Source organism: Bos indicus x Bos taurus, chromosome X (assembly GCF_003369695.1).
Source record: "Bos indicus x Bos taurus breed Angus x Brahman F1 hybrid chromosome X, Bos_hybrid_MaternalHap_v2.0, whole genome shotgun sequence".
Taxonomy (NCBI): domain Eukaryota; kingdom Metazoa; phylum Chordata; class Mammalia; order Artiodactyla; family Bovidae; genus Bos; species Bos indicus x Bos taurus.
Window position 1 is genome coordinate 5,544,443 of NC_040105.1, and position 25,637 is coordinate 5,570,079.

General features: G+C 46.2%; 1 long non-coding RNA gene across 3 annotated transcripts in view; it reads left to right on the forward strand.

The window, feature by feature from the left end:
• The window catches only part of LOC113887002, a 189,675-nt gene that overhangs the window by 157,652 nt on the left and 6,386 nt on the right, over positions 1–25,637 (forward strand). For all 3 annotated transcript variants that reach the window (XR_003509627.1, XR_003509626.1, XR_003509628.1), the window contains exon 3: positions 12,992–13,103. This is a non-coding gene — a long non-coding RNA (uncharacterized LOC113887002). The remainder of the gene's footprint in view (positions 1–12,991; positions 13,104–25,637) is intronic.

Below are 25,637 nucleotides of genomic sequence, written 5' to 3' on the forward strand. Positions count from 1 at the left end.
CGTGGCTCAGCTGGTAAAGAATCCACCTGCAATGCGGGAGACCTGGGGTTAATCCCTGGGCTGGGAAGATCCCCTGGAGGAGGGAAAGGCTACCCACTCCAGCATTCTGGCCTAGAGAATCCCATGGATTCTCCCCGTGTCGTCCACGGGGTTGCACAGAGTCAGACACAACTGAACAACTTTCCCTTTCACTTTTGACAGTTCGGTTTAGTAGGAGCATCTCTGTCCTTTTTTGCCATTTCATGAAGTGTGTGGAAGGTGCTTTCACATTTTCTGTTTTTCAGCACTAGTAATTCTGTTCGTTTTTACTTTTGTTTTCTTTCTGTTTATCCTGCTTATGGCTGTGAAAAGTGTTTCTGGGTTTCCTCCCATTGTTTTCTTGCTGCATCTTGACTTTAGCCTAGGTAATAACATGGTTAAAACCACAAGATGTTCTTTATATTAATAAAATAAAATATTGATAAAATAAAATATAATCCCTAACACTTTGTGACCCCATGGAGTATACAGTCCATGGAATTCTCCAGGCCAGAACACTGGAATGGATAGCCGTTCCCTTCTCCAGGGGAATCTTCCCAACCTGGGGATCGAACCCAGGTTTCCCACATTGCAGGCGGATTCTTTACCAGCTGAGCCACCTGGGAAGCCCATTAATAAAATAAAGAATCAAACAGCACAAGTAAAAGCCACGGAAGGATCAGTATTGATAGTTCTTTTGTACTAAGGAATTAATTAGTCCAGTGTGTACTCTTAAGATCCCAGACGATCTTAATCTTATTTAGTATGCTCTTAACAAAATACCGTCTCGAATGGACACTTAAATGCTCCCTGGCTCACCTCTCAAATTTAATGTAATCATTTGCATCTCATCTGGGTTGCAGTTAGGAGAAAGAGCTTCAAACAAAATTGACATAAACTGAATGGTGAATCCATTTTTATTTGAGGCACAGCTATGCATACGCGGTAAGTGCACGCATTATGAAGACAAATGGAGCATTAGAGTAAGTAATTAGGAAGCAAACCTATGACACTGGAACAGCTGCGTTCTGATATAAAATACAGCCTGCGTAGCCCTGTAATTCATTCTTATTACCTACTCTGTGTTGTTCTGTTTATCACAGGTCTTAAAGAGAATGACCGAAAGCCATCAATACATTACTGAAAGCAGGACTTTGCGTATCAGCAGAGAGAGTTAAAAAGTTTTAAAATTCTTCCTGACTCACCTGGTGGCACAGGTTTCTTGTCTTGCCCACAGCCCTTCCCAGTTTGCAGAGCTTTGACGATCAGCTCTTCCGTTCAAGTCCTCATGTGCAAAATGGTCACGAGAGGAGCTGTGCCCGTGGTTCTACATCTTAAGTGTGTATCTGGGGCTTGTGAAACACTGATCCCTGTAGTATCCCCACCCCCCGCTCCCCTACCCCCAGACTCCCTCATCTGTTGCTCTCTGGGTTCAGGCTCAGCCTTTGCATTCCCGTTTGGTACCATGGTGATGTTGATGCTGCTGACGTGGGGACCACAGTTAGAGGAGGTAACCTCTGAGGCCTGGATGACGAGCTCCAATGCGGACTCTTAGCCCAGAGATTCTGGCTGGAGTGACCTCGACGGGCTGGCATGGCGGGGATTTAACACGCTGCAGGCTGGACGGCCAACCTGTCTGTATGAAGCTTTGGCTGCTTGCCAAAAGGATTGTGATTTCACGATCCTTGTCCTCTTTCTTTGCACACGCACTTGGTTTCGTTCTGTTTTTAATAGCTTACTATTCTAACTCCCTGCTTGAACCCAGATTGGTCAATAGATATTTGTTTCTAATGACTACATACATTTCAGCCTCGGCTAATAGAACTGAAGCCTAGCTCTCTGCAGAGTTTGGACTCATGGTCTCCGGTAATTTACTGTTGTCTTTTCTCACACCTGTTAGCTCCATGGGTCCATTTTATGGATCATTCCAGTGCTGGAGTTGGACAAAGACAATCCATAGACAAAATTCCCTTGAATGAACCTTCTGTCTGCGTAAGTCGCTCAGTCGTGTCCAACTCTTTGAGATTCCCATGGACTATAGCCCACCAGGTTCCTTTGGCCATGGGATTCGCCAGGAAAGAATACTGTAGTGGGTTGCCATTTCCTTCCCTCCAGGGGATCTTCCCGACCCAGGGATGGAAGCCTGGTCTCCTGCATTGCAGGCCGATCCTTTACCGTCTGAGCTATCAGGAAGCCTTTTATGGTGATTTTGGTAAAGGCCCTAGGATAAGCAGTTTTTACTTAAGATCTTATCTTTGTAAATGTTTCATGTTTATCATAAATCCAAGATGAGTAACTTTGATAATTAGTTGCTTTAAGTATTAGTGTGTAAGTCGCTCAGTCGAGTCCAACTCTTTGTGACCCCATGGACTGTAGCCTACCAGGCACCTCTGTCCGTGGAATTTTTCCAGGCAAGAATACTGGAATGGGTAGCCATTTCCTCCTCCAGGGGGTCTTCCTGACCCAGGGATCCAACCTGGGTCTCCTGCATTGCAGGCAGATTCTTTACCACTTGAGCCAACAGGGAAGCCCTGCATAAGTATTAAAGTGCAGTCAAATACCTCTGCAAAGCAGTCAACCAGAAGGCCTTTGAAAGCAGGGGGTGGGGGGGAAGCAAGCTTCTCAGGTCATTAGTCCCTTTTGAAACTGCAAATAATTCCCCTAAAACTGAACCAGTTATATTCTCTTAAAATGTAAATGAATCTTCAGATAAAACAATCTTCAGGGAATAAACAAAGACTTTACACTGTTTTTGACATTAAAAAAAAAAAAATTAGAGGAGACCCCCCCCCCCCACCCCAGCCTTTTAAAAACTTTTAATTTTATATTGGAAGTGGGCAGCAAAGGGACTCAGCCATACATATACATGTATGGAGGAGGCCCTTTCTTGTAATTGATAATTTATACGAAGGGAATGGAGAAGGCAATGGCACCCCACTCCAGTACTCTTGCCTGGAAAATCCCATGGATGAAGGAGCCTGGTGGGCTGCAGTCCATGGGGTTGGTGAGAGTCGGACACGACTGAGCGACTTCACTTTCACTTCCATGCACTGGAGAAGGAAATGGCAACCCACTCCAGTGTTCTTGCCTGGAGAATCCCAGGGACGGGGGAGCCTGGTGGGCTGCCATCTATGGGGTCGCACACAGTCGGCCAGGACTGAAGCAACTTAGCAGCAGCAGCAGCAGGAAGGGAATCTTGTTCTAAACACCAGAGAATTAAATTATTTTCAAAGATGCTTATAATGTGTTTTGAGTATTGGCATACTTTTCTTCAATAAACCTTTGATAAATGGTAATATCTTCTTCTTGGCCTTGTGTTAGACGTGGTTCATGAAGTTCAACAGCACTTTGACTCTGGACTCAAAAATGTGAACACTTGAGTTGATAACAGTCATTTAGTTTTGGCTATTCAGTGGGACCCTGAAATAAGGAGTGTGAACAAGGTTGAATAATCTGTATGATGAGGGTGGGGGATTGACCCATGAAAGGAGAGGCAACTTGGAGGTCAGCGTAGAAGAGCAGCCTGAAGCACCTACTCAACTCTTGGCTGAGGTTGACCCTCTTATTGGTAGCCCAGGAGACCCGTCACCTACTTGTCATTCACTCATTCTGTGTCCATGGCCACCTTGGATTTCTACAAAGGTGGGCATCCTGAACTCTCAACATGATGGAGTATATCCTGAAAAATTGCCTACTCTCATATGTGACATAGGAGCACTTTTTAAACAGAGGGTTTGGTCAATCCCTGAAGCATTTCTCAGGACTCCTATATGAATGCCGAAATGATTTCTGAAATCTTAAAGCTGTTTCTGTCTTTAAAAGGATACAGAAGTCTGTATTTCCTGATGTTTGAATTAAGGAATCTTTTGAGGGAATATTCCATGAGTATTACTGGATTTGGTGGCCGGTTCTGCAAGAGGCCAAATCAAGGGCAAAGAATTCCTTAAAAATAAAGGATTGGGTTGTACTACATGTTACACTGTTATTGATCCATTTAAACAATGATATATCTATAATATATGGATAAGATGGGGGCTTCAAAAAAATTTTTTTTATTTTAAATTCTTGAGTGCAGGTACTTTACAGCGTTGGGTTGATTTCTGCTGTAGAACGAAGTGAATGAGCTATATGCGTACAAATATCCCTCTTTTGATTTTCCTATCCATTTAGGTCACCACAGCGCATTCCCTAGAGGCTATACAGCAAATTGTCATTAGCTGTCTATTTCATAGGCAGTATCAGTAGTGGGTGTATATCACTCCCAGTCTCCCAGTTAATCCCACCCACCTCCCTGCCTTGATCTCCACGTGTCTGTCTTCTCTGTCTGTGTCTCTGTACTTTGTAAAGAAGAATCTCTGTACCATTTTTTTTTTTTCCGTAAATTAAAAGAAGTGTTAGGGTGGAAAGACTGCAAGTGGCGTTTGTCTCTTCAGAAGTCTGATGTTGCTGTTGTAACAGCATCTGTGTAAGTTTTAAGAGAAAACAGTCTCTGATTTGTAAAATTCAGACACTTTTACAAATCAGAGATTTGCAGCCTATTTTAGCAGCTTCCCTAGAATTTGAACCCGGGGAGGGAGGGAGGGAGGCAAAGAGAGGTTGAAAGACTGGTTTCCTTCACGGGTAAGTCTATCACCACCCTGCCTGTGTGTACTCTTCCAGAGCTTTCTCAGGAAACAGGACTAAACGTATCCAAAGGCATATGCAGTCAGGAATAGCGTAGATGCAGGGAAGGGGCAGTGTAGACATGGGGAAGGACAGCATAAAAACATCAACAGCATGGGATGGCAACAGACTGAGTTTCTTCTAATACGGGGAAGATAGACTGTCTCATTCATAGATAACTGACTGTCATTTGCTTGAGCTCTGAATTGATAGCTGGTGGTGTGTGAAATGTTCTTCAGCTGTCTTTTCTTTTTTTCCTTTAAATTAAAATTTTTTAATGTAAAAATTAATTTTAATGTAAAATTTTTATTTTTATATGTAAATTTTTTATTTTATATGTAAATATGTTTAATTTTTAATGTTAATTTTTAATTTTAATGTAAAAATTTTTAATTTTTAAGTGTAAAAAGTTTAATTTTTAATGTAAAATTTTTTAATTTTAATGTAAAATTTTTTGATTTTTAATGTAAAAAATTTTAATTTTTTAAAATGTAAAAAAATTTTTAATGTAAAATGAAAAAAATTTTAATGTAAATTTTTTAATGTAAAATTTTTAAATTTTTAAAATGTAAATTAAAAAAATTTTTTTTAATGTAAAACTTTTTAAATTAAAAACAATTATTTATTTATTTGACTGCACCAGGTCTTAGCTGTGGCAGGTGAACACTCAGTTTCGGCATGTGGGATCTATTTCCCTGACCAGGGATGGAACCCAGGTCTGCTGCATTGAGAACCTGGAGTTCTGGCCAGTGCACCACCAGGGCAAGTCCCATCAGCTCCTAAATCTGTTCTAAGGTCCCAAATTATTCTTCCCAAAGCAACTTTCTCAGAGAGTGAGGCGGGGAGCGGCGGGGGAAGAGACAGAGCTTTCTATTTTGGCAACAGGACTAGGTTCTCACCGTACTTGTGACTCAAACGAAACTTTCCCAAGCACAACCGAAATAGCTCCCACAGAGTTTCGAACGATGAGAATCAAGCCCAGATGGTCTGGACCGAAAAATATTAAATCCGATGCTGTTACTATGGTCAAGTGAGATGACATATTTGCATTTTTTTTTCTGAGTGTATTTAAAATTAGTCTTTGTAAGAAATCCGGCTGCTTCAAAATATGCTTTCCACTGCTCCCTAAGTGCATGAATTTTCCTCCCTGAGTCATGCAAGTGGGTAAAGAAACCGAGCTTTGAGAAGGCCCTTGTTTAACAGTAACTGTGTCAGCAGTGTGGACTTGATAACATCTGAGAGTACCCAGTACTCGAGCCACGCGAAGTGTTCACTGGGTGGCCAGGAAGTACTGAGAGAATGCTGTTGAGTCCATTTGAATAGACCTGGGATGTGAAAGCGCTCCATGTTCATAAGGACCAGTTTTCTAGGGCTAACATGTTGGACTGGCCAAAAGTGGATTCAGGCTTTTTCCATACGATGTGTGTGGGAACCTAACAGGGTATGGAGAAACCGGAACAAACTTTTTGGCCAAGCCAGTGATAGCTGGATTACATGTCTCCTTCCTTCTCAGTCTCCTCTGTGTATTTCCTCAATTGTTAACCAGTAGCCTTGTGCTGTTGGGCTTCCCTGGTAGCTCAGCTGGTCAAGAATCGGCCTATAAGGCGGGAGACCTGGGTTCTATCCCTGGGTTGGGAAGATTCCCCTGGAGAAGGGAAAGGGTACCCACTCCAGTATTCTGGCCTGGAGAATTCCTTGGGCTGTATAGTCCATGGCGTCGCAAAGAGTTGGACACCACTCAGTGACTTTCACTTTCAGCCCTACACTGAAGGCTTGGCAGAGTTGACAGGGAGATTCCCATCTAAGGGCTGTGCCCAGGATTCCTGGGTAAGCACGTGTGTTCTCACGTGGGACGGTTGGATGGCATCACCCACTCAATGGACGTGAGTTTGAGCAAGCTCTGGGAGTGAGTGAAGGACAGGGAGGCCTGGCGTGCTGCACTCCATGGGGTCGCAAAGAGTTGGGTACGCCCTAGCAACCAAACAGCAACAGCAGCAAGGCTTTTTAAAATGTGTCTCTCCAATATCTCAGGTTTCCTTCAGTTCAGTCCAGTTCAGTCTCTCAGTCGTGTCTGACTCTTTGTGACCCCATGAACTGCTACACGCCAGCCTCCCTGTCCATCACCAACTCCCGGAGTCCACCCAAACCCACGTCCATTGAGTTGGTGATGCCATCCAACCATCTCATCCTCTGTCGTCCCCTTCTCCTCCTGCCCTCAATCTTTCCCAGCATCAGGGTCTTTTCAAACGAGTCAGCTCTTCCCATCAGGTGGCCAAAGGATTGGAGTTTCAGCTTCAGCATCAGTCCTTCCAGTGAACACCCAGGACTGATCTCCTTTAGGATGGACTGGTTGGATCGCCTTGCCATCCAAGGGAGCCTCAAGAGTCTTCTCCAACACCACAGTTCAAAAGCATCAATTCTTCCGCACTCAGCTTTCTTTATAGTCCAACTCTCACATCCATACATGACCACTGGAAAAACCACAGCCTTGACTAGATGGACCTTTGTTGGCAAAGTAATGTCTCTGCTTTTTAATATGCTGTCTAGGTTGGTCATAACTTTTCCTTACTTTATGCCTAGCTCCAGGCACATGAAGTCCAGAAAATATCTCTTGTCTAATTGCCAAAAGAGCAGGCAAAGAACCTTCCTAATGTTCCTTAACTGGTGAAAAAAGAGATGGTGAGCCAAGTATCTTGATTGCTTTTCTCATTCTGGCACTTATGAATGAATATGATCATCTCTTGGCTCCAGAGCGGGAAGAGAGAGTGGAAATAAAGGGACCCCCTCCCCCCACCCCCGGGACCCAGGAGAAGCAGATGAACTCTGGACATGGTGGGATTCTGACCCAGGAAAGTCCTGGTTACCTGGAACTCTCTTCCTCCCTGTGACCACCCCATGGGACATGGCCTCACACATGCAGGATCATCTTCTTCTCCTTTCTCTTCAAATCATCACCAGTACATGGCTTTTGGACCTGTTCAGGGCTTCACCTCCATTCATAATCTGCTCTCTCTTTAAGAAAAAAAACAAAACAATCTATTCAGCTGTGGTGAGGCTTAGTTGTGGCATGTGGGATCTAGTCTCCTGACCAGGGATTGAACCTGGGCCTCCTGCATTGGGAGGACAGAGTCTTAGCCACTGGCCACCCCCCATAAGAAGTCCCCATAAATTGATGGTTTTCTTTATAAAACCAGGAGTCCATGTCTCTATAGTGGTTGGAAGACCAAAGAGAATCACCTCGACTGGTTGTAGGCAGCTGGCCACCTCCCATGGGCTACGTGTGTACAAGGAAACACACAGCAGAACTTAGCAACAGACTACAGTCAGTTCTGGGCAGCACACGCAAGGTCTGATCTCAGCAATCAACCGTAGGAATCTGACCGTACACAGCGGGTGTGATGGACGGTGTGTCTGCCTGTGTCCTCGGGGCCCATGGCTGGGGAATCTTGACCACACACCCCAGGGTGTGTGAGTCTGCTCGGACTTGACGTTTGCTGAAGTGAAACTATGTCTGTGGGTCAGTGTTTATTAGTTATGGGAAGCCTCGCTTTTCCCAGAAGTGAGCCCTCCCCCCAACTGAGAGTAAGCACACAGCTTAGCCTCTGCTGGTCAGGGGGACACACTGCAGAGACTGAACGTGCAGTGGCGTGGTAAAGCATGCATGGGAGGAAAGACACGTCTTTGTTACTCTCATCTCTCCACTTGCCAAGCCCTCCTAGTCCGGGAACACTGTGGACGCAGGTTACAGGGTTAGGGCTCCCAACTTTTAGAGTGCAGGGGGATTCCCTGGTGGCTCAGTCAGTAAGGAACCCACCTGCAATGCAGGAGACTCAAGTTCAATCCCTGGGTTGGGAAGATCTCTTGCAAAAGGAAATGGCAACCCACTCCAGTATTCTTGTCCTGGAAAATTCCACGGACAGAGGAGCCTAGCATGCTGCAGTCCATGCAGTCGCAAAGAGTCAGACACAACTTAGTGACTAAACCACCTACCACCGCCATTAGCGCACATGCAAAAAATCACACAAATGACGATGACTTAATATGCATCCATAGGATGAGTCTACAAATATGTGTCATATAAATATTGATTAAAGAGAGGTAACAGCAAAAAAGAAAAAAAATAGTGAGCAAGCTAAAAAACAATTGGAATTCAGTCACATCACACAATATACACAAGGATTCTGAAAATCATTTCAGTTATCCAGGAGTAACTCACAAAGGATTCCGAACACAGATGAAATAATTTTTCTTGTTGCTGCCGACCCTCCCTTCTTTGGGTTAAACATGACGTAGTTAAACTCACATGAAGCTAGGTCTCACTGTAGGCTTTTTTCCACCCCCAGTTGTATAGCAGTATTTCTTTAATAGTGCTATGGAGATGTATTTATATACTTTATTCTATATTACACACCTCTTTAAAGTGTACGTTTCACTGTTGCATAGAGCAGCAGTCTCCAACCTTTTTGGCATGAGGGCCCCCACGGATGGGGAGTGAAACAGTGGTTCAGGCGCTAATGAGAGCGATGCAGCTGCTGCTGCTGCCGCCAAGTCGCTTCAGTCCTGTCTGACTCTGTGCGACCCTATGGACAGCAGCCCACCAGGCTCCTCCATCCACAGGATTCTCCAGAAAAGAATACTGCAGTGGGTAGCCTATCCCTTCTCCAGGGGATCTTCCGGACCCAGGAATTGAACCGGGGTCTCCTGCATTGTGGAGAAGGCAGTGGCACCCCACTCCAGTGCTCTTGCCTGGAAAATCCCATGGGTGGAGGAGCCTGGTAGGCTGCAAGTCCATGGGATAGTGAAGAGTCGGACACGACTGAGCGACTTCACTTTCACTTTTCGCTTTCATGCCTTGGAGAAGGCAATGGCAACCCACTCCAGTGTTCTTGCCTGGAGAATCCCAGGGACGGGGGAGCCTGGTGGGCTGCCGTCTATGGGGTCACACAGAGTCGGACACGACTGAAGCGACTTAGCAGCAGCAGCAGCTCTTGCATTGCAGGTGGATTCTTTACCAACTGAGCTATCAGGGAAACCCTGCCTGTTCCAAAAAAACCTATTGGATAGTAGTTTGTATCTAACCTATATGGCATAAAGTAACACAGTTTATGTTTCAACTATATGTGTGTGTGTGTCCAAGTCAGTAAGACAGTTTATGGATATTTGTATTTCCTCTCACACAAAACACACATTCTGACTCTCAGACACAGACACACACACATAGTTGAAACATAAACTGTGTTACTTTATACCGTACAGGTTAGATACAAATTATCCAACAGTTTTTTATTTCAATTTTCCTGGGAGCATAGTTGATTTACACTGTTGGGTCAGTTTCTGCTGGTCGGCATCGTGAATCAGCTGGACATATACATACATCCCCTCTTTTTTTAGATTCTTTTCCCATATGGATCATTATATAGTATTGACTAGAGTTCTCTATGCTAAACAGTAGGTCCTATTCAGTTCAGTTCAGTTCAGTCGCTCAGTCATGTCTGACTCTTTGCGACCCCATGAATCACAGCACGTCAGGCCTCCCCGTACATCACCAACTCCCGGAGTTTACTCAAACTCATGTCCATCGAGTCGGTGATTCCATCCAGCCATCTCATCCTCTGTCGTCCCCTTCTCCTCCTGCCCCCAATCCCTCCCAATATCAGGGTCTTTTCCAATGAGTCAACTCTTCACATGAGGTGGCCAAAGTATTAGAGTTTCAGCTTCAGCATCAGTCTTTCCAATGAACACCCAGGACTGATCTCCTTTAGGATGGACTGGTTGGATCTCTGTGCAGTCCAAGGGACTCAAGAGTCTTCTCCAACACCACAGTTCAAAAGCATCAATTCTTCGGTGCTCAGCTTTTTTTAATAGTCCAACTCTCACATCCATACATGACCACAGGAAAAACCATAGCCTTGACTAGACAGACCTTTGTTGGCAAAGTAATATCTCTGCTTTTGAATATGCTATCTACGTTCGTCATAACTTTCTTTCCAAGGAGTAAGCGTCTTTTAATTTCATGGCTCCAATCACCATCTGCAGTGATTTTGGACCCAAAAAAACCAAAGTCTGGCACTGTTTCCACTGTTTCCCCATCTATTTGCCATGAAGTGATGGGACCAGACGCCATGATCTTCGTTTTCTGAATGTTGAGCTTTAAGCCAACTTTTTCACTCTCCTCTTTCCATTTCATCAAGAGCCTTTTTAGTTCCTCTTCACTTTCTGCCATAAGGATGGTGTCATCTGCATATCTGAGGTGATTGATATTTCTCCCGGCAATCTTGATTCCAGCTTGTGCTTGTTCCAGCCCAGCGTTTCTCATGATGTACTAGGTCTTATTACTTTACCTATATGTTTTGTATATAGAATTGTGTCTAAATGTGTCCAATCCCGGTCTAATTTATCCCTTCCCCCTCTCTTACCCTCTGGTAACTACAAGTTGTTTTTTGTGGTTTTTTTTTCACATCTGTAGTTCTGTTTCCATTTTGTCAGTTCATTTGTATCTTTTTTTTTTTTAGATTCCACATATGCAAGATGTCATATGATATTTGTCGGTCTGTCTCTGACTTACTTCACACAGTATGACCGTCTCGAGGTCCGTCTGTGTTGCCGCGTATGGCATGATTTCATTCTTTTCTTACGGTGACTAGTATTCCGTTGTCTGTATACAGCACGTCTTCTTCATCTGTTCCTCTGTTGGGGCCCATTTAGGGTGCTTCTACGTCTTGGATATTGTGAGCAGTGCCGCTCTGAACGCTGAGGCACGTGTATCTTTTCAAATCATGGTTTTCTCCAGCTGTATCCCCAGCAGTGAAATGGCTAGATCATAGGCTAGATCTGTTTTCAGGTTTTTAAGGAACCTCCGTACTCTTCTTCACAACGACTGTATCAGTGTACATTCCCACCGACAGTGTGAGAGGGTTTCCTTTTCTCCACACCCTCCTCCAGCATTTATTGCTTCTAGGTTTTTATGGATGATGGCCATGCTGACCAATCTGAAGTGACGCCTCATTGTAGGTTCGACTTGCATCTCTTTAATAATTAGTGGTGTGAAGCATCGTTTCATGTGCTCCTTTTAGCCATCTGTATGTCTTCTTTGGATAAATGTCTATTCAGATCTTCTACCCAGTTTTTGATTGGGTTGTTTTTTTTTTTTTTTTTTTGATATTGAGCCACATGAGCTGTTTATATACTTTGGAGATAGTGAAAGTTGCTCAGTCGTGTCCGACTCTTTGCGACCCTATGGACTGTAGTCCAAGGAAATCTCCAGGCCAGAACACTGCAGTGGGTAGCCTTTCTCTTCTCCAGTTTTGGAGATTAGTCCCTTGTCGTTAGCTTCATTTGCAAATATTTTCTCCCATTCTGAAGATTGTCTTTGCATTTTGTATTAATGGTTTCCTTTGGTGTGCAAAAGCTTTTGAGTTTAATTAGATCCCATTTGCTTATTTTCATTTTTATTTTCATTACTCTAAGAGGTAGACCAAAAAAGATCTTGCCGCCACTAATGTCCAAAAATTTTACCATTTGTATCAAAACACAAAAGACCACAAGTCAGCAAATTAATCTTTTTTTTTTTTTTTGGCAAATTAATCTTAAAAAAGAAAAAATGGATCTGGCGGAATCAGACTCTCTTACTTCAGAGCCACAGTCATCAAGACAGTATGGTCCTGGCACAAAAACAGAAAGACAGGTGGTACATGATAGAAAGCCCAGAGTTAAACCCACACACCCATGGTCACCTAATCTATGACAAAAGAGGCAAGAACATACAGTGGAGAAAAGACAGTCTCTTCAATAAGTGCTGGGAAACCTGGACAGCTACATGTCAAAGAATGAAATTAGAACACTCTCTAACACCATACACAAAAATAAACTCATAATTAAAGACCTAAATGCAAGGCCAGATATGGTAGAACTCTTGTGTTAGTCGCTCAGTCGTGTCTGACTCTTTGTGACCCACGGACTGTAGCCCACCAGGCTCCTCTGTCCATGGGATTCTCCAGGCAAGAGTACTGGAGTGGATTGCCATTCCCCTCTCCAGGGGATCTTCCTGACCCAGGGATTGAACCCAGGTCTCACGCACTGCAGGCAGACTCTTTACCATCTTAGGGGAACATGTAGGCAGGATACAGTCATAAGTTGCACCAAGATCTTTTTTGATCCCACAGTTGAGATATAAACTCTGAAATTGAGCATGCCTACAAATGTCTTGAGTGTTGTCATTTGAGTTCATTGAACACCTTATCAACTCTTACAGTTCTCTGGCTGTCCTTTCATGCGTCCAGAGCAAACTTAATTTCTCTCTTTCTGTGGGTAGATGCTGGGGACTCAGGTGCTGGCACGTGATTTATGCGAAGTAACATCTTGGAACAAAGACCGCCTCCCCCATCACGGCACTGCTGCCCAAACCAGGCTTGGACCCACAAAACGTGAGTGAGCTGGGCGTAGCGGTGTTGTCCTGATCACAAAGGAGAGAGGCCTGTCTCCCCATCGTCCCCTCCCAGGTCCCACGCGGCGGGTCACACTGACCTGTCCCTGCACACGCATGGTCTGAACCCTGGGGGACCTCCATGGTGCTCAGTTACAATCGTGACCGCAGTGCCTTACTGTATTCCCTTGAATCAGAATACATATGGTAAAGATGTCTCTCTGCAAAGAGGTTACTGGGAGGCCTAAAAAGTAACTGTCGGCTTTGACCAGAAGGAATCTGACTGTGGTTGTGTTGATGGATCAGGGGCCGCCGCAGACTGGGGGGCAGGAGCTCTCCAGCCCGGGGCCTGAAACTTGCACCCATAGGCCATGTGCTCTGGGATGAACTGGTCCTCCACTGGGCAGCCCAGGTCTTCTGGGTCTGATGCAGATGTATGGAGCTCTGTATCATAAGGCTACCACGAGGCTGCAATGAAATAATCAGGGCCTGGCATCTGGCACAACAGAGATCCCATGTTTGCATGCATCAACCTGCCAAACTCATTATTATCCTGAGTATCATTAATACTAGCCCAGCGCTGGTATTGTTAGCTGTCTCCTCGTTTCATGAGTTCTTCAGGTGAGCCTTCAAAGACGAGAAAGTCATACAGACTGTCACACACAGATATCAATTAACCGCAACCTCATCTTGTATATAAGTTTACCGCCTCTTGTAAATAAGTGAATTAATTAACCACAGGCACATCTTGTGAATAAGTTTACCACTCCTTGTAAACAAGTCAGTTAATTAACCATGGGCTATACAGTCCATGGGATTCTCCAGGCCAGAATACTGGAGTGGGTAGCCTTTCCCTTTTCCAGGGAATCTGCCCAACCCAGGGATAGAACCCAGGTCTCCCACATTGCAGGCAGATTCTTTACCAGCTGAGCCACCAAGGGAGCCCAAGAAGACTGGAGTGGGTAGCCTATCCCTTCTCCAGGGGATCTTCCTGACCCAGGAATCGAACCAGGGTCTCCTGCATTGCAGGTGGATTCTTTACCAACTGAGCTACTAGGAAAGCCAATTAATGATAATTAGAAAATAGTGTTTTTAGTAGAAAATGGCTAGGTTTTTTTTTTTTTTTAATACAAAGTGAGTTTCAACTATGAAATATAAATATAGAAGTGACACTGTATCACTGACAATATTGTATGACAGCAGAGGATTCTTTTTTTTCAAAGCGTGTTGAATCCTTATAAGCTTCCCTGCATGTTGGAAGCACCCAGAGTGTTAATGGTGGAGAGCTGGGTGCACCCCCAGAATTCCTGATTCTGTCAATCTGTGTAGGGCACAATCAATTCTATTTCCAAAAGTTCCCCAAGCAGTACTGATACTATTGCTCCAGGGACCACTTTTAGAGAACCATTTAATATCAAGAAACATTTATACTCTTGTTTCCACGATATCCCTCTTTGCGGACGTTGAAGACTACTTTCAATGAAATAAAAAATATCATCGTTGCTGTTTAAACTGTATGTGTGCATTAATTCCGTTGTCTGCATCTCCTAAACTGCGCAAAGAAAAGGATTAAAAGGTCAGAGGGAGTTTGGGAAGATGAGAAAAATAACTGGTACCCACAGGCCACAGGCTCTGGGATGAGGTAGTCTAGCACGGGGTGGCTAGTTAAGGATACCTAATCTACCTACTGGCATCTGTCTGGAAGGAACTCGTTATTTTCACAGCAGTAGCACCCCGAGGGCTCCAGCTGTGGGGAAACTCCCTAGATTGTGAATCTTCCGTCTCTTGCAGAAATGGATGGAAATGTCTGTATCAATGGCCATGGTGTCTCTGTCTCGGCAGACACATTAGCAAGTGACATAACTAAGCCCACTTCCTTTTGGGGTGATTTATCTGCCTCCGTCGAAGGGAAGGGAAAAATCCCAGTTCCCTATGGAAATGTCGGTTGCCCCTTATTAAAGAGACAGCTTGAAAATTTCCCCAGTCTTAGCCAGACCCAGGGGCCGTTAAAGACATCTTCCCCATGTTAAGGGCACTTCTCTTGTGCCGTGAGAGTGTTGACTCTGGAGGCAGGCTGGTCGTCCGCCCCAAGAGGTGGAAAACAGCTACCTGATTTGCTAACTGCGGTTTAGGGGTCCAAACTTGGAATGTTCAGCTAATGCAGGGGGCTTGAGGCAGTTGTGGGGGGACATCCCGTTTTCACAGTGCCGCACATAGCCTGGGGCCACGTCGCAACAAATTGTTAGGAAACCACTTTAATTAAACTCAATGGACATGAGTTTGGGTAAACTCTGGGAGTTGGTGATGGACAGAGAGGCCTGGCGTGCTGTGGTCCATGAAATCACAAAGAGTCGGACATGACTGAGCGACTGAACTGACTGACCTTAGCTTAAACTATCCGTGGTGATCTGATTTGGTTTTTGTTTTTTCTTCTGGTGTTCTGGTGGACTCTGCTCATTTAAGCTGTCATAATTCTGCTTGGTTAAACTGCTGTAATTGGATTCCTGTAGTGAATGATGTCCATCCTAAAGGAGATCAGTCCTCAGTGTTCATTGGAAGGACTGACGCTGAAGATGAAACTCCAATCCTTTGGCCACCTGATTCGAGGAACTGACTCATTGGAAAAGACCCTGATGCTGGGAAAGATTGAAGGCGGGAAGAAAAGGGGATGACAGATGAGATGGTTGGATGGCATCATAGACTCGATGGACATGGGTTTGAGCAAGCTCTGGGAGTTGGTGATGGAGAGGAAAATCTAGTGTGCTGCAGTCCATGGGGTCGCAGAGTCAGACACGACTGAGCAACTGAACTGAACTGAAGTAATCCCCACTATACACCTGAGGAGAAGGCATGTTGCATTTGAAGGACTTTGAGCAGAAAATCACAAATCAGGGGTGACTTTCAACAGGGTGGACCCCCCGCAGGGGTGGGGGGTAGATTCCTTAGTACTTAAGCATTGCTTTTTTTTTTTTCCCAGTACTTTTTAACAGTCTTTTCTTTTAAAAATGTATTTACTTTTGGCTGCACTGGGTCTTCATGGCCTTTGCAGGGGCTCTTCTCCAGGTTTGGGAAGCCAGGGCTAACTGGAGACGAGCAGAGGACGGCCTTCTCCAGGCAGCTCCTCTTGCTGCCGAGCACTGGCTCTAGGCCCCCAGGTTCTGTATCTGGAGCACACAGGCTTCGTAGTTGTGGGCTTTGAGCTGCTTCGAGGCACAGTGGGATCTTCCTGGATCAGGGATGGAACTGCAAGATTGTTGCTGAACCACGAGGAGACGCTGGGATTCTTGGCCTCTGGAGGAGAAGAATTCAATCCAGGGCCAGAGAGGAGGCTTGATTGCTCAGACCTTTTGTGTCATAAGGTTTTATTAAAGTATAAAGGAGATGGAGAAAGCTTCCGACATAGGCATCAGAAGGGGGCAGAAAGAATACCCCCCTGATAGTTTTTAGCTGGATATTATATAGTCACTCAGCAGTCTGTTAATGAAAGAAAGGAATGTCTTAAAACTCAGAGAATGGCACCAGGCCCCTCATCCATAAGATGTATTTTGGGATAATCTTGGCACCAGAAGAGTCATCCTGGGCCATAAAACAATTGACTTGAATCTTGTATAAAGGCAGGTTACCATACAAATAGTTTCGTTTACACAGATTAGGGGAACAATGTCTGAGTATTTGTCAAGTCGGTTCTGAGCCATTAGGCAGAACCGACTTGAAGACAGAGTCTGGGGTGAATGCATAATACATTAACATAGCTTAAGACAAACATTTCCATATGAAAAATGCGTTGGTTAACGCAAGGTTTGAGAAAAGTTAACTTCAGGTGGAACCAGGTGTCATTATGGCAACACAGTATTTTAAGAGAAACCTCTTTTTAAATGGGTATGCTGCTGCTACTGCTGCTAAGTCGCTTCAGTCATGTCTGACTCTGTGCGACCCCATAGACGGCAGCCCACCAGGCTCCCCCGTCCCTGGGATTCTCCAGGCAAGAACACTGGAGTGGGTTGCCATTTCCTTCTCCAATGCATGAAAGTGAAAAGTGAAAGTGAAGTCGCCCAGTCGTGTCTGACTCTTCGAGATCACACAGACTGGAGCCCATCAGGCTCCTCCGTCCATGGGATGTTCCAGGCAAGGGCACTGGAGTGGGGTGCCATTGCCTTCTCCTTTAAATTGGTATAGAGAAGGGGAAAAAAAAAAAATCACTAGTTTGTTTCCTCCTGTCGCTTAAGAGAGATTACAAATGTCTGACACTTGCAGCCTATTTCCTCCGTTTGGAGACCCCTGGCCTTCCTGCCTGTTACCCTCTCTGAACCCACGTCCCCTAGCACTGGCAGGCAAGATGCTTATCCACCGAGCCAGCAGGGGAGTCCTCAGCACTGCTGTTGATAACGGTGCCAGTTGATTTGTTCAATGACATAAGTGGTGTCAGAAACCGCAGTCAACAAGAGACAGGGTCGTGGAATGAACGGTGTTGGTCGGGAAAGCCAGAGCGTGGTCCCTGCCCTGCAGGGACCGGGTCAGTACTCAGCCCGGGGTGGGCTCAAAGCTCGGGGCGGAAGACGGCAGTTTCTGGGACTCATGGAGCCCAATCCCCGAGGCCATGGTGTCGGGCTGCAGGTGCATTTTAGAAGCACAGTGCTTCTTGGTTTTCTAAGAACAAGAAGCCAGGCTTCCCTTGCTGCTAGAAGAGTCTGCCTGACCACTTCCACACCTGCTCACATGCAGATGTGCGAGTGTCTGGTCGCGGTGCTCCACGGCTGTCTCTGCTGTGCCTTGTCCCGTGGTGGGGAAGTTCCGACACAGAGATCGAAGGTTCTCGTCCCTCCACTGAGGGGCCAGAAGCCAGCAGATGCTCAGCTGACGGTCAGTCAGGCTCATGGTCAGAAGGGGAAAGGGTCTAAATTAACCCAATGCTTGTGGTTCTTCTGCAGGTCCCGGAATCTTAGACAGACGTCGCTGGTCAGTGAGCAAGCTGCCGTGTGAGACAGAAAGGGATGCTGACTGCCTTCATGCCCCTCAACTCTGTCTCTCTGTCTCTCTCCACATGGGCAGATTCTGAGACATCTCATTTTATGACTTTAGAAAAAAACCCTTGTGCCCGCAACTTCCTGCCCACCCCGTACTCTGACTATGCTGTGTAAAAATGTCTCCCAGTCTATTTAAAATGTAATCCTCAGTCCAGAAACAGCATCACTCTACTTTGGGTTAGGAGGAAATTTTTCTTTTAAGATAAAACCCACATCTCTGGGATTCAGTCTCCCACCTGTGAGGAAAGACTTTAAAACACACTTTCATATTTTAATACATTTTGACACACATGTGATTTATATGTATTGATGTAGGGAAAACAATTGAAAAAGAAGTGTTGTATTCATTTTAAGAATATGCCCATCAGGGAACAGAAAGCTTACTCCATTAAAAAAAATAGAATATTAGAGAGGATGGTAATTTTACCTAAAATAAGTCAGCCAAAAAAAAAAAAAAAAACCTCCTTTGAATGTTGCTTTTGTTTTTTGCACTGAACATTGTTGAGTCTCGTTTAAGATAAACTGCTTCATGTTTTGTAACTAACATAAGATGTTCATGGGAATAGTTAAAAATGAATGAGGGTCTTTCCTCAAGCAAGCAAAGGAAATGTAAAGATTTTCGTAATTAGACACTGAACGGCAATAACATATGATCGTGATGTTCCAAGCCCCAAGACTCATCTCGTAGCAACCCATCTTCATCACGGTTCAGGCCACTCACCGAAACAGACTAGAGAAACCTGAACCCATGCTTTCTAGTCAACAGCTGATGATGTGATTCAGAGCAATAACCCTCTTTATAAGGAACGCAGAACGCTATTCTGTAAAGCAACTAGTTTGTCTGTCTTAAAATAGAATCCCTGAGGGATTCTCCTGAGAAATGTTTATTTTGAGTGGTCTACACATTGTCAAGTAAAGCAGCTTCCTCCCTCTGTGATCCATACTGCTGTTACCCTGTAAAACAGGAGCCTATTAAGAAGACAGATGATGTAGCCTTCGTGATCGTTAGGCTCACTGTCCCGACTCTTGTTTCTGCAAAGTTACGTGCATGGTTTAAAAGGCACCTTGAGCCGTGGTGGATGTTGGAAACTCTTTGTGTTTCAGACTCACAGCTCGTGCATGTGTGTGTTTGGTCACTCAGATGTTTCCGAGTCTTTGCGACCCCCGTGGACTGCAGCCCGCCAGGCTCCTCTGTCCTTGGGATTCTCCAGGCAAGAATGCTGGAGTGGGTTGCCATGCCCTCCTCCAGGGGATCTTCCTGACTCCACGTCTCGTGCATTGGCAGGTGGGTTCCTTACCGCTGAGCCACCAGGGAAGCCCCAGAGTCACAGCAATGTATCTCGAATCCTCCCCTTTATTAGCTGGTCTAATCTTATACATGCTGATCATCTGATTGTAAGTGGGTACTGAGAATAGAAATGACTCTGTATAAAACCATGGTTCTCAGTTGGGAGTCACTTAGCACCCCTCCCTGGGGGCTGTGTATAGAGACATTTTTTCTTGACAGGGGAGGGGGTCCCTCTGGCTTCCAGTGGGTAGTGGTCAGCGATGCTGCTAAATGTCCTTCTTACAGCTCCAACCCGGCCACAGTGAATGATCCAGACCCCAGCTGTCCACAGTGCCAAGGATGAAAAAACCCTGGGCTCCAGGAAGGCTTTTTTTTTTTTTTTCTTTACCTTCTGAAGCTTTGGGTTTGGTTGACAAGGCGCCACTCCAGTTGGGACTGGATCACTCTGCTTTTCCAGGAAACAGCCCCACCTGAGTCCAGACCTACCTGCTCTGCAGTTTCACCGTATCGAGGAATGCCTGCCCTCAGTCCCCCTCTGGACCTGGTGTCTGATGTCATGCCAGCTTGGCACCATGAATCTGTGCCCAGAGCCACCCGAGCAGAGTGCCCCTGTACCTGGTGCCGCAGCTGTGTGTTCACTCAGATCTTCTGTTGTCAAGCACTGGCCATTTGTAAAGCTGTTCCAAAGGATGGGAAACCACTTAGGTGCATAGGAATGCACTTGGATCTAGTATGGCTGTGTGATTCTTATAGAAAGGGACATTGCTACCAGCAACACAAGCTTTCTTGGCAGACCTGATTTGATGACTTTTGCTTTTTTAATGACACTGATTGCCAGTCCCTTGGGGCTTCTCTGGTGGCTCAGAGGTAAAGAACCCACCTGCAAGACAGGTGGCACAGGAGACGTGAGTTCCATCCCTCAGTTGGGAAGATCCCCCTGGAGAAGGAAATGGCAACCTACTCCAGCATTCTCGCCTGGAGAATCCCATGGACAGAGGAGCCTGGCAGGCTACAGTCCACGGGGTCACCAAGGGTCCGGCACGACTTAGCAATTAAACAACAACAAACAATCATCAAGTGACTAGCACATGGTCCTGGGTCTTAGAGCCCGGGGTTGCAGCTGAATCAGTAAGCAGACGGTCTCTGCGGGTGGTTTGCGGTAGACTGAAACCTTTCTCTGGGAAGTGTCCTGGGTGAGCTGAGTTTCGGAGGAGTCAGCTAGGCGGGAGAAGGCAGCGGAGAGACAGAATCAGGAGGAGGGCTTTCAGGCTGAAGGAACATTCCGTCCACAGCTTCAAAGGGGGTGCAGAGATGGATTTTTTTGTAAATAGATCACTGGCTACACAATGAGACGTTAGGAAAGGACCTCACACACCATGCTCTGGAATTTATTGTCACAAGGTTGAAAGCTGTTGAGAATGTGAAGGTTATTCGAAAGGCATAGTGACATAGTGAAAGTCGCCCAGTCCAACTCTTTGCAGCCCCACGGACTATACAGTCCACGGAGTTCTCCAGGCCAGAATACGGGGGTGGGTAGCCATTCCCTTCTCCAGGGGAATCTTCCCGACCCCAAGGATCGAACCCAGGTCTCCCACATTGCAGGCGGATTCTTTACCAGCTGAGCCACCAGGGAAGCCCAAGAATACTAAAGTGGGTAGCCTATCCCTTCTCCAGCAGATCTTCTTGACCCAGGAATTGAACTGTGGTGTCCTGCATTGCAGGCAGATTCTTTACCAACTGAGCTACCAGGGAAGCCCTTGCAAGGCATAGATAGTGAATTTGTGCTCTGTTACTCAGTCTTTTTTGACCCAAAGGGCCATAGCCCACCAGGCTCCTCTGTCCATGGGATTTCCCAGGCAAGGGCACTGGACTGGGTCATCCTTTCCTCCTCCAGGGGGATCGTCCCAGCCCAAGGATCAAACCCAAGTCTCCTATGTCAGCAGGCAGATTCTTTACCATCTGAGCCACCTGGAATGCCCAAGACACAGGCAAACTGAAACCTTCACGAGATCCTTGTGGGCACAGCTGGACAAATGAAAGTTTAGCATGAATGAATGGTGGGGAGTCAGGGAGGGAGCTGGGCACCCTCGGGGGAGGAGAGCCCGCAGAAGCTTGAGGGAGACAGGAAGACCCTGCTGTGTTAATGAAGAAAAATAGGAGGGGCTGGGTGCTGGGGTCAATGCCAGGAGAGAGGCCCAGAGGTCCTGCTTGGGAAGTGGAGGTAATGACAGTACTGTCCACTGAGGACTGGAGCCTCAGGGGAGCTCAGACACGCTAGGGGAGAAGGTGGGTCAGCATGGCAGAATGTCGAACCTCCACTCCAGGGCTTCGGGCATCCCCGAGTGGAATTATGAAAGAGGATTGAAGAGTCTGACACTCAGGAGGAAGGTCTGAAAGGCTGGGAAGACACCTGTGAAAAGGCTTCGTTGCACAGAGTGTAACACACACACACACACACACACACACACACACACACACGCGGTCGTTACAGGGGCTGGGGAGTGTGTGCAACACTGGAGCTGAGCCAGGGGTGACTTTACTCCTGGGAAACATGTGGCGATGTCCCGGGACATCTCTTTCCTTAATTACTGTTTTTACATATTTATTTGCGTGGCCGTGTTGGGTGTTCTTTGTGGGACGAGGGATCTCTCCTTACGCTGCACAGGCTCAGTATTTGTGTGGTATGTGGACTTTGTCCCTCCACAGCATGTGGTGTGTTAGTTCCCTGGCAGGGATCGAAGCCAGGTCCCTTGAATCCCGGGGATTCCTAAGCCCTGGGTCATCAGCGATGTCCCACGTGTCGTATACTCACACATGTATGTGGAAACTAGAACAGTAGTACAGATGAACCTGTATGCACAGCAGGAAGAGAGACACAGAATTGGAGAATGGACTTGTGGGTGCTGCAGGGGGAAGGGGAGGGCGAGATGAATTAAGGAAGGAGCATTGATCTACGCACATGACAATAGACAGCTAGTGGGAAGCTTCTGTAGAGCACATGGAGCTAAGCCCGGGGCTCTGTGTTGACCTTGGCAGGTGGGAGGGAGGCTCAAGGGGAAGCGAGGTTCAAGAGGGAGGAGACATGTGTATACATATGGCTGATTCATGTTGTTCTACAGGAGGAACCAAGGCAACATTCTAAAGCCGTTATCCTCCAGTTAATTAAAAAAAAAAAGCGTGGTTAGAAATTTGAGACTCAGCTTGGCTGCTTTGTGTAACTGGTTGGCTGCCTGGCTCCATTCCTTATTTCTTGTTTCGCTTAGTTTTTTATGTGTTTATCTAGGGCTTCCATGATAGCTCAGTTGGTAAAGACTCCGCCTACAATGCACGAGACTCCGGTTCAATCCCTGGGTCGGGAAGATCCGCTGGAGAAGGGAAAGGCTACCCACTCCAGTCTTCTTGGGCTTCCCTGGTGGCTCAGCTGGGAACGAATCCACCTGCAATGTGGGAGACCTGAGTTCTGTTCCTGGGTCACGAAGATCCCCCGGAGAAGGGAAAGGCTACCCACTCCACTATTCTGGCCTGGAGAATTCCATGGACTGTATAGTCCATGGGGTCGCAGAGAGGAGGACGGGACTCCACAACTTCCAGTTTCACTTCACTTCGAGTATTTCTCTGGCTGTGCTGGCCCTTACGTGCGGCACTCAGGACCTTCCTTGCAGCATGTGCGATGGTTCGTTGCAGGGCACAGGCGTCTCAGCCTCAGTAATTACATACATGGGCTCAGTTTCTCCGCAGCGTGTGGGATCATAGGTCCCTGACCAGAGACTGAACCTGCATGGGCTGCATTGGAAGGTAGAGCCCCAACCACTGGACCTCCAGGGAAGTTCCCCCCTGCTCCCATTCCTTCTTTTGATAAGACAGCTTATAGCATCTTTTCTGTACTGGGCGAAGGAACAAGAGCAGGGGTCAGCAGAGTTTGGCTGATGTCACTCGCTGACCACCTGGCGGCGCAGAGAGAGGTGGACAGAGGGTTCAAGGACAAGGGAAGCCATGGGTAGTCACAGTGGGGTGTTTCCATCTCGTCTCAGAAAAGTGGTTCTGCCTCTGCTGACCTTGCAGACACGTGAAGAGACTCCAGTGAGACCATGCGTGTGTCAGGGTCCCCACTGATGCTGAAGCTTCCTAGGAAGGTGGTTAGCTACCGAGAGTCCCGGACGTGGTGGGGGATGCTTCCAGCCGGCCCCCGCCCCAGCAGGGCACGCCTCGGAGCCTCCTCCATTGGTCTCTTGAGGGATCGTCCTGATCTCTCATCTCTGACTGCCGGCTCCATAATGTCCACCTCCACGTCTGAGCCACTGAGACACTCTCCAGTCCACTGGGCCTGCCTGTTTGCTAATCCTCAGTGGTACTAGCTAAACCTGGGAGCATCCAACCTGTGCTTGGGGTATTGAGAATCGGGTAGACACAGATTGTGGAGGGTCTGCATTTAGGCTTTCAGGCTTTAGGCTGGACAAGCCAGTCATTCAAAGGGTGCATTTATAGAGGACTTTGAGGAATAAGACAGCACAGACACTTTCTGGATCGTTGACCTCTCTGCCCACCTTACCTCCTGGAGACCTTGGGTCTCAGGTCTTCAATCTCTGATACTATGCTCTGTGAACAGAGTCACTTCTTTCTGTCTATGACGCTCCCTGACAGCCTTACAAGGCAGACATTTGTGCCTGAGAGGAAGAAGAAGAAAAAAGAAAATACTAGAGAGATGAGGTCACAGGCAAGAAGGAAAAGAAGGTGGTCATGGAGTTACCTATATATGGCTTGGTCTCCAGCGTGAAGCAGAGACGTTGCTGTTGAACAGTTGTATCCAGTGACCCTGCACCCCAGAGAGTCAGCGACTCCCGTTTCCCTGACAGCTGACGTATTTCTTATGGTTGGAACATTAATAACAATTACAGGTCTGTTCCATGAGCTGTTCTTTCACCATGCACGTATTTTCTGAGTAGCAAACACATGACAATGTCTTGTTGGCACATTGGGATGACATATTGTCAGTGATGTCATGCTCTGGAAGTTGAATCCAGACGCAACATAAGAAGTTATTGTATATTCATGGGCAGAGGGGGGAGGGTTTTTTTTTTTTTAACAGTTATTCCCTATTACTCTGTTCATGACTGTTAGGAGAGTATTCCAAGTTTCCCCAGGTTTTACTGTCAGCGATCACCAAAAATCAAGCTTTGTCCTAAGATTGTGTCAGCTGCTTATTTAGTTTGTATTTTAGCTCTCAACTATGATCTGAGCCTTTCCCGTCTGTGGGGTTGGTCTGCACAGATGTTGGATTCACCCCACTGGAGACAGTCATCTTTCTGCTCCCTGTGCTTTCTGGGGGAGGGAGCAATTAAATTGCCCTGAGGTCCAGTTGAAGGAAAACTGGCTCGTGACGGTTCACGGAAAGTGGGTGGGATAGACTCACAAAGTCCATGGAGGTTGGCAGTTGGTGACCTGAGGCGTGGGGCCCTGCAGCTCCTGACAGCAAGAGTGTGGCAGCCTTTTCCCCACCTCTTCTGGAAAGACAATGCAGAAGCGTATCTTGTTTCTGCCTTTTTTTTTTTTTTAATTACTGATTTTTTTTTTTTTTTAAGGCAAATCCTGAGTGCACACATTGACCCACATGTTGAGAGGCAAAATTCTATAAAAATTTTTCCTGGCCATTGAGATTTGAGCCATTAGTCCAAAGATAAGAGCTGGTTAGTACAGGCAGTGAAGGAAAAGGAAGAAATGGGCACTGCGGACTTTCCCGTTAACGACCGGAAAGCAAGCTTTACTGTGTACCTAGGGACACAGAATAACTTTCCTCAGCACAGGTGCCTGTCACAGTTTTCATAGAGCCTTCTGCTTGTGAAGTACTTACTTTTCAAGGTAAAGATTTTTTTGCTGTTAGAATTTTTTTCTCAAATACAGAGTATAGTATATGTATATAATGTGTGTATATGTGCAGCTGTTTGTACATATTATCTACACACACACTATTTATATACATATGATACATCTATTTATATCTATAATATATATATTATTTATATTCATGTGTATTATATATCACAGAAGGCAATGGCACCCTACTCCAGTACTGTTGCCTGGAAAATCCCTTGGACGGAGGAGCCTGGTGGGCTGCAGTCCATGGGGTCACTGAGGGTCGGATACGACTGAGCAGCTTCACTTTCACTTTTCACTTTCATGCATTGGAGAAGGAAATGGCAACCCACTCCAGTGTTCTTGCCTGGAG